The sequence below is a fragment of the Nerophis ophidion genome, linkage group LG02 (genome assembly GCF_033978795.1).
Source record: "Nerophis ophidion isolate RoL-2023_Sa linkage group LG02, RoL_Noph_v1.0, whole genome shotgun sequence".
NCBI classification, from domain to species: domain Eukaryota; kingdom Metazoa; phylum Chordata; class Actinopteri; order Syngnathiformes; family Syngnathidae; genus Nerophis; species Nerophis ophidion.
The window spans coordinates 35,125,617-35,134,211 of record NC_084612.1 but is presented as its reverse complement, the minus strand read 5'-3'; the positions used below and the strand labels follow the sequence as shown (position 1 = coordinate 35,134,211).

At 40.7% G+C, this 8,595-nt stretch overlaps 1 long non-coding RNA gene across 1 annotated transcript; it reads right to left on the bottom strand.

Annotated features, from left to right (window-relative positions):
• Nucleotides 1–4,045: 4,045 nt before the first annotated feature.
• LOC133569983 (uncharacterized) lies at nt 4,046–8,480 on the bottom strand. Its single transcript, XR_009810005.1, has 3 exons — nt 8,278–8,480; nt 5,763–5,846; nt 4,046–4,647 (listed from the first exon to the last, which is right to left on the bottom strand). It is a non-coding gene; the product is annotated as an uncharacterized LOC133569983 (long non-coding RNA).
• Nucleotides 8,481–8,595: the final 115 nt, after the last annotated feature.

The following is an 8,595-nucleotide window of genomic DNA, read 5'->3' as shown; positions in this document are numbered from 1 at the left end:
GTTAGCAATAGATCATTAGTAATTTTTGCGAGGGCTGTCTCCGTGGAGTGATTTGCCCTGAAACCGTATTGAAAGGTTTCACATAGATTGTTAGACGCTAAGTGTTCATTTAACTGCTCCGCAACAATTTTTTCAAGGATTTTTGAAATAAAGGGAAGGTGAGACACCGGTCGGTAGTTTACCATGAGGTCAGGATCGAGGTTAGGTATTTTAAGAAGAGGATGAATAACCGCTTTTTTGAATGCTAGGGGAACAGTGCCCGAGGAGAGTGATAAGTTTATAATATTTAGCACTGATGGACCTAATAATACAAAGAGCTCCTTGATCAGTTTCCCAGGAAGAGGGTCAAGTAAACATGTTGTCTGTTTTATTCCATTTACACGTTGTAACAATTCCTCTAATGTTATTTCCTCAAAACGAGAGAAACTATTTTGGAGGGCAGTATCCGCCGTATATACAATCGTGTCAGTGTTAATATTAATAGAACCCCGTTGTAGCTGGGACGCATTGTCTTTAATCTCCTTTCTAATGACTTCAATTTTCTTACTAAAGAATTGCATAAAGTCATCAGCTGAGTGGGTTGAGCTACTGGAAGGGGTCCCTTGTTGGGTTAGAGATGCTAAAAATTTAGGATCGTTTTTATTACGGTGGATGAGATTTGAGTAATATTTAGCTTTAGCTAAGGTAAGCATGCGTTTATAAGTTATTAAACCATCACTCCATGCTTGATGGTGCACCTCAAGTTTAGTCATGCGCCATTTGCGTTCCAGCTTTCTACATAATAATTTCTGAGCTCTAGTTTCTTCTGTAAACCACGGGGTGCGCTTTTTTGGAGCCTTTTTTAACTTTAGCGGTGCTATGTTATCAATGGTTTCGCGCAGGGTGTCGTTAAAGTTGTTAGTGAGGTTATCAATAGAGCCCACATACTTTGGGAATGGTGCCATTACCGAGGGCAGTAGGTCAGCAAGAGTTGTCGTTGTGGCTGTATTAATGTTGCGGCTGCTATAGCAGTTATTATTATTATTAGTTTGACGAACATGCGTCTGAACCTCGAATTTTATAAGGTAATGATCGGACAATACTTTAGTATACGGCAGTATCGTAACTTTGGAGACGGTGATACCCCTGACAAGCACTAGGTCTATCGTATTACCGTTGCGATGCGTGGGTTCATTTATTATTTGTGTGAGACCACAGCTATCAATTACAGTCTGGAGCGCTACGCACGGTGGGTCCGATGGGGTATTCATATGGATATTAAAGTCCCCCATTATGATTATATTATCGGCGTGTGTCACTAGATCAGCAACGAACTCTGAGAATTCATTGATAAAGTCCGAATAGGGCCCTGGGGGGCGGTAGATAACAGCCAGGTGTAGAGGCAGCGGTGTGGCAGACTTCATAGTAAGCACCTCAAACGATTTATATGTATTATTTATGTTAGGACTAAGGTTAAAGTTTTCGTTGTATATTAGTGCGACCCCCCCACCCCTTTTAAGCAGACGGGCAATATGCGCATGTGTAAAGTCAGGAGGACATGCCTCATTTAGCGCAAAAAAGTTGTTTGGTTTAAACCAGGTTTCGCTGAGACCGACGACGTTAAGATTGTTGTCTCTGATGATATCTTTAACTAATAACGTTTTGGGAGACAATGATCTTATGTTTAAAAAACCTATATTATAGGTAGTGGGCTGTTTTAGGGAGTTTTTGATCAAATTATCCGTAGTAGCAATATTAATAATGTTGTGTTTATTATGCCCAGTGCATTTAGTATAGTTACGACCATATCTAGGAATTGATACGACAGGAATTTTCCGATTGTTTGATTGTTGCTTTGATAAACTGCACGCATCATGGTTAGCCACCTCAGTAACGGGGATTTTCCGATTGTTTGTTTGTTGCTTTGATAAACTGCACGCATCACAGTTAGCCACCTCGGTAAAACACATGTCCAACTCTGAAACACTCAAAGCAGAAAAAACTTGTTCTAATTTAACAGACTCCTTACCCAGACCAGTAGTCTCGCATTTTCCATTTAAATCCGTCTTCAGGATGGAGGGAAGTGGTGTTCTGTGGGGATTAGCCTTCTGCTTTGTTTTTAGCCCCGCTCGGCATCCGCGTTTCCGATCACACCGCTGGCGTCTGCTCCGTAGACGGCCCCCGCTGCTACTAGACTCCCCTGCTTCACAGGCCGCTGGATGTAGCCGCCGACGTATTCCCATGCTAGTTAGCATGTTTAGCACGCACGCGTTTATCAGTCCAAAACGGCCCGATATGTCCACATCCAGAAGTGTCTGGCGGTCGTACGTGATCACGGAGTGACCACGATGTGAGCCAGCCATAAAGTTCGTAGAATTGTCCGGTATTTCTGCCAAATGTTCCATCTTTAGCAAGAGCCCCTCGAGAGCGCAGCCCGTCCGGGCGCCGCCATCTTGGAGTTGCTAAACTTCAGCATATTTATAAAAGTTGGACCGTTACAAAGACATATAGATTGTCAAAGATGTAAGATAATATAAGGCGTGATAGTTCTACCTCAATGAAAGCTGTTTTTATTCTGGAAATTTATTGTGTTGCTCAAGGTAATATTATTTATATGGTGCTGGGACACAAGTGATTGCAGCCTTTCAAAGCTCCGGCGAAGGAAACGTAATCATTTCGGTGCCTGTGTCATTACATGATCACTAATTTTAAGTACAAAAATATTTCTGATCACTAAGTTACTGCTAAAATATTAAATTTTATTTACAACAAGCAACAAAAACTCCATTGTTCTTGGCTTCAACGGCAACACGAGTGGGAGTGGCTGCAAGGCGCTGACCCGTGGTGAGTATAAGAAAATAAGTAAAAAACAGATTATTTTTACACGTTTAGATCACTATACAGACAGACAACTCGTACACGGCATAAGTGTAGCAAAAGTCACCTGTAAAAAGATCGCTAACACTTTTTACTTAAATTATTTTTTACACACAGGCCAATCAAAATACGAATAGACAAGCCTTTTTTTTTTACACACAGACAAGTTATATTAGGAACAGACAACCTAGAACACACACACACACACACACACACACACACACACACACACACACACACACACACACACACACACACACACACACACACACACACACACACACTCACACACACACACGCACACGCACACGCACACACACACACACACACACGCACACACACACACACACACACTGATTGATATACAGACACACACATTAGTACACACAAACACGTGAATTGGATTACACACTCACAGATATAAAAACGTACATGAATGCAAATATAATAATACTTACATATTCCTACCAATAGACCTTTTTCACACTTCCGCATTTTAAACCGGAACTGGTGCGCTACGACATCCGGTAGCTATCGCACTAACATTACACAGCAACAAAAATGGCTCCGTCTCGGCGTGGTTGTTTTTGTTCGGTGCCTGGTTTCTCGTGAGGGGCAAGAAAACAGCCATACCTATCTTACCACGCTTTCCCGACGGTAAGGAGGCAGTGGATCCAAGCTGTTAGGAGCGATGAGGGTCCGCTATTCTGTATGAAGCCTGGGTGCACTTTTGTATGCAGCCTCTTTCACAAGATTGCCATTCTTAAATGAAAATGCACTGAGCAGAATAGAGTACTGCTTTATGAGTCATTCATTTAATGGTCGACCTCCCGATGTAGCCCGAATCTGATGCGAAAAAAAGAAGATTTGAAGCACTTTGGAGCGTGTAGTCTGGTAAAAAATAGCTGATCTATGTGTCAATTTAGGGCAAAAAAATATATCACATTCGGTCTGCAGGGCCTGAGACCAGATTTTAATAATTTAATTACTTTACACCACATTCCAATTAATTATATTGTTGCGTTGAGTTTGCATGGTGATGCGCGGATTGTTCTTCCAAGATGCAGACAGAAATTCCGGAGGCAAAATGCAGGTGACAAAAATGATTTATTCCTCATAAATCACACAGGGACAACACAAACACAAGAAAAGCATGCCTATAGCACAGAGCTAACTGGAAAACCTCACAAGAATGCATAAGGTGGAACTTAGCGCAGCAATCACAAGGAAATCACATAAACTTACTCATGTCGCATGGAAGCAAACAAAAGCACCAGACCGATTAGCGCCTGAGAACAGGTGAGCGTCTAGAACACTAATCAGAGGCAGGTGAAAACAATGAATAGCCATTGCAACCAAGGAAACGCAAAACTGGGGTGCTGAAAGAGAACTAAGCCAACAAGTGAAACAAACTATGATCTGGGCAACGGATCATGACATATATAGAACATTTCAAATAATTAAAGTGTCAATATTTTGTATTTATAATCATTATTAGAGCATAAAGTCCTAGTATTGAGGGTATAAATAATTCAGTATCGATCCACAAATGCCTACAAAATGGTATCTTTGTAAAAAAAATTTTTTTTTAGCTTTTATGGCAATTTCTCCAGCTTTTTTACTGGATCATATAAACTGTAGGTTTTCCATAATGAAATGTTTTGTGATTATATATCAGAGCAGCAATCCATACATTGTGTGATATACCGGGGTCTGTAAGTGAATGACAATACGACCTGTCCAGCTGATCCCATCAGGTAACGTGGAACATTGTAGGCTTGTGGCCTCGACCTGGAAAAAAGACCTTGTTATCTAAAACATATTAGAAACACAAAGAAAAAGCAAAGCTAAGAGTCTGTACTCTTTTTGACATCAGAATCTAATCCTGCCTGTAGCGTACAATTAGAGAACAGTGTGACCTCTGGAGGTTAAAACTTGACTTGAGAGAGGCTGTACTGTCCACGCTAATGACCAGAATCCATTGTGAAGGAGCTGACATTGTGCACCCTTCCCATCTCAAAGTCATATTAAACGCTTGCATGCTGCTCAAAGAAAAGATTAGGCTTTTTTTCTTCTGTCCCTCCAGAAATTGGCAATGTTGCAATCCCGCCTATTTACACAAATTCAACAAATCCTTGCATAGCCTTGCAACTTTTTCGCGCATTTTGTCCAATTATTGTCATTTTGGCCAATCCATTTTGTCCCTTAGAGGCATTCAAACTTAAATGTCAACTGCATCGCTCACCCACATACTCACTTTCTTGTTAAGATGTAAACGAATGATGATAATCTCTAGGCGTCTCTCATTTACCAACAAAAGTACCACTCTGGATTGTGCTCATGAATCTTACAATGCTAAAAAACTACGTGCAAAGTGTTGAAACAAACTAAATGTTATGATTCACAAGCACTTTTCAACCATAAAACCATGGCATGTGCACATACATCTTACGGGGGAGATGCTTAAGCCAGAAAAAAGGGCACCCTTTGCGGAAACTATTCATAAGATTAATAAAAATGGATATACAAATCACAGTAGGATAGTTCCAATGTATGTAATTAAAATCAATGTCAAATTATTAATTATCAAATTGAATAACAAAATGTTATTCAACATTTTGTTACTCATGTCGCATGAGTAACAAAACTACTGCACCGGAGTTGTAACTACAAGCTCAATTCACAGACAGAGTGCCATTGCTTTTATGAGCGGTCGAGCGAGTCAAAAGCCGAAAAATCTATTTGTGGCAGCCGTAATTCTTTCGTGGCGGGCTGCCACTGACATATTTGAAGCATAAGCGGCATCCACTAATAATATATTATAAATATACCTCAGCACACATCATAGCTCAACTAAGACACATCTTTTATCTCAATAATTAAGATTTTAACTGAAAAAGTCAAACCTTTATGAACAACTCCAGGCAACTTCAACCCTCCGAGTTCGCGCAGCAACACTTGGACAACGCCGGTAAACCACATTCTGTGGCCTGTAAAAGTAAAAAAAAACAAAAAACATACCTGTATATTAACACAATTGTACAACAGTTACACATATATTAAAAAGTCAGCAGATGGAGCAAGACAAGAGACCTATAGACAGAATATGTGTGGCCCTGTCAAGGGCTACGTTCACACTACAGGGTGGGATGTCCAATTCAGATGTTTTTGGCAAATCTGATCTTTTCATGTCGTCGTTCACATCACAATAAAAAGGCAATGTCTAATGTGAACCAGGGGCGTCACCAGACATGTTTCACTGGGGCACGTGCCCCACTGTTGATCTGCAGTGCCCCAGTAAAAATTTCACCAATAAAAAAAAAATCGCTTCAGAGTTTTAAGTCTACATAACATAGACAACAGCGCACATACTACTTAGTATGGTAATTGATTGCTACTGTATTCACTCCACGAAACAATGAGCACATGGCTACTTAATATGGTAATTTATTCACGTGTGGATCGAGACTTCAGTTGAGAGAGAGAGAGAGAGAGAGAGAGAGAGAGAGAGAGAGAGAGAGAGAGAGAGAGAGAGAGAGAGAGAGAGAGAGAGACAGAGGGAGGCGATGCGAATCACAGCTGAGGTAGGTAACGTTAGCCAACAACAATTTGTTAATTACATTATTTTGATTTTGATTTGACTCAAACTGTAACTCCTAGATGGATATCAGAAAATTATTCGCCCGCAGCAGAGAAGAAGCGAGGAATGAGAGATGTAGTGAAGTCCTAGCTAGCTAAGCAACATCATTGTCTTAAGTTGATGCTAAGTTAGCTGACGTTATTCCTTGTATCAAGACAAACATATTCATTTGCTGTACGAGCTGTCGGGGGAATTTCCAATGAACATGAAACATAATGTTGGTTATTGTCTGCTGGTTCTGCATCAATGATGATTTGGAGTCAGCATGTGTGAGTTGAGTGCTTCTCAAATGGTTTATCTTCAGGAAGAAAAACATTTTTCCATATCATCAAGTCTTGAGCCAAATTTTTAAATCATTCAATCAATCAATCAATGTTTATTTATATAGCCCTAAATCACAAATGTCTCAAAGGACTGTACAAATCATTACGACTACGACATCCTCGGAAGAACCCACAAAAGGGCAAGGAAAACTCACACCCAGTGTTTATTTCACAGAAAAATAGCACTGTAGACTTGTCTTGTTAATCGGTGTGACTTTGACTAAAATAATCTTTTTTTGTCACTAGAAAAATGGCTACAGCTAAAGCATCTGGTTTTGTTTCCAGAAAAAATAGTAACATTTCTGTATTTGTTTTCAGAAAAATGGCTGAAAATATTGGGTTTTGTTGCCAGAATTTGATTTTTTTCTCCCTAAACTTTTTTTTTTTCATGCACACGTCTGACTGCGACTCACTGAAAATGACACACAATCCACTTTTATGTCACGACCCAGCAGTTGGGAACCACTGGTCAACTGTATAACAGTTACTGTAATATTTCCATGTCTGTCCAGAGTGATTGACCACTTTGCAAAAATGAAAAGGACACGTTACAGTTTACTTCTCAGAAAATGATTCCCTGAACAGACACACAACAGTTGTTCATTTATTCTATTACTGTGGCTTTATTGTTTTGTGTATATTTTATAGTTTTGTGTATCTGAAATAGGATGAGCCAGATTGCCATAAATGGAAATTAAATAATACAAAAGAACCCAGAGATGTAGGGGTACTTTATTTTTTGTTTTACTTTTGTAGATGTTAATTTTGCAGATGATTACTGCAATATATATTTCAAAAAGATTCATTGCTCTTCCTTTTTGCTTTTACCAGTAGCAGTTTAGAAGTCTGGAGTAAAAAAGTGCACAAGTAGGTCGAATGCATTAGTTAATTTCAGGTGGTTAATCAAAGATCCATACAACATAATCTGATATGATTTCATAGTTTAAAGCACTATTTATGTATTTTTTATGATAAATAAGTGCTAAAAATGTTTTTGCTTGCGCGCTTTGCACGCTCACATGAATTATTTGTGCCCCAGGTGTGCCCCAGTACAGTATTAGGTCTAGTGACGCCCCTGATGTGAACACAAAGTGACCTGCATGCAGACATGACGCTATGACGCCACACGCCTGCCATTGATTTACGGAAGTATACAGTAAATGGCTCCAGTTCTAGTTGTGTCAGGAACTCGCATGGCTGCGTTGATTGTGTCCCCAAAATGAAGGAGTCTGCAGGAAAACAGGTGAGTAAGAGTCTTTTATTATACTCAACACAAGAGTGAAGCAGTCGTGGATGCAGCAAAAAGTTTGTAACAATCACAATCCTCGTGCAGCAGGCAGAGAAGGCCAAGCAGAACGGAGCCCTGGGGTCGGCAGCTAAGACGCAGGGTGCGCTGGAGCCGGCGGCGGAGCTGGCGGGAAAAGGAGTGAGTCTGCCGTGGGTTGGGACCGCACTAACCTGGCCTAAATGTCCTCCAGGAAATGTGCGTTCCACAACTTCGCCCCCACGTCGCTGACAGGCGTTCCCGCGAAGTCACCTTCCGGCTCGAGGATTCCGTCAGGAACTCGCATGGCTGCGGTGGTTGCGACCACAAAATGGAGGAGTCTACAGGACGACAGGCAAGTAAGAGTCTTTTTTTATAACCAACACGAGAGAGGAACAGTCATGCATGCAGCAAAACGTCTGTAACATAATCACAATCCTCGAGCCTAGAGGGCGAGGCAGGCATAAATAGCAGCCTAATTGGCAACTGCAACCAGGTGTGCCAGACTGCCA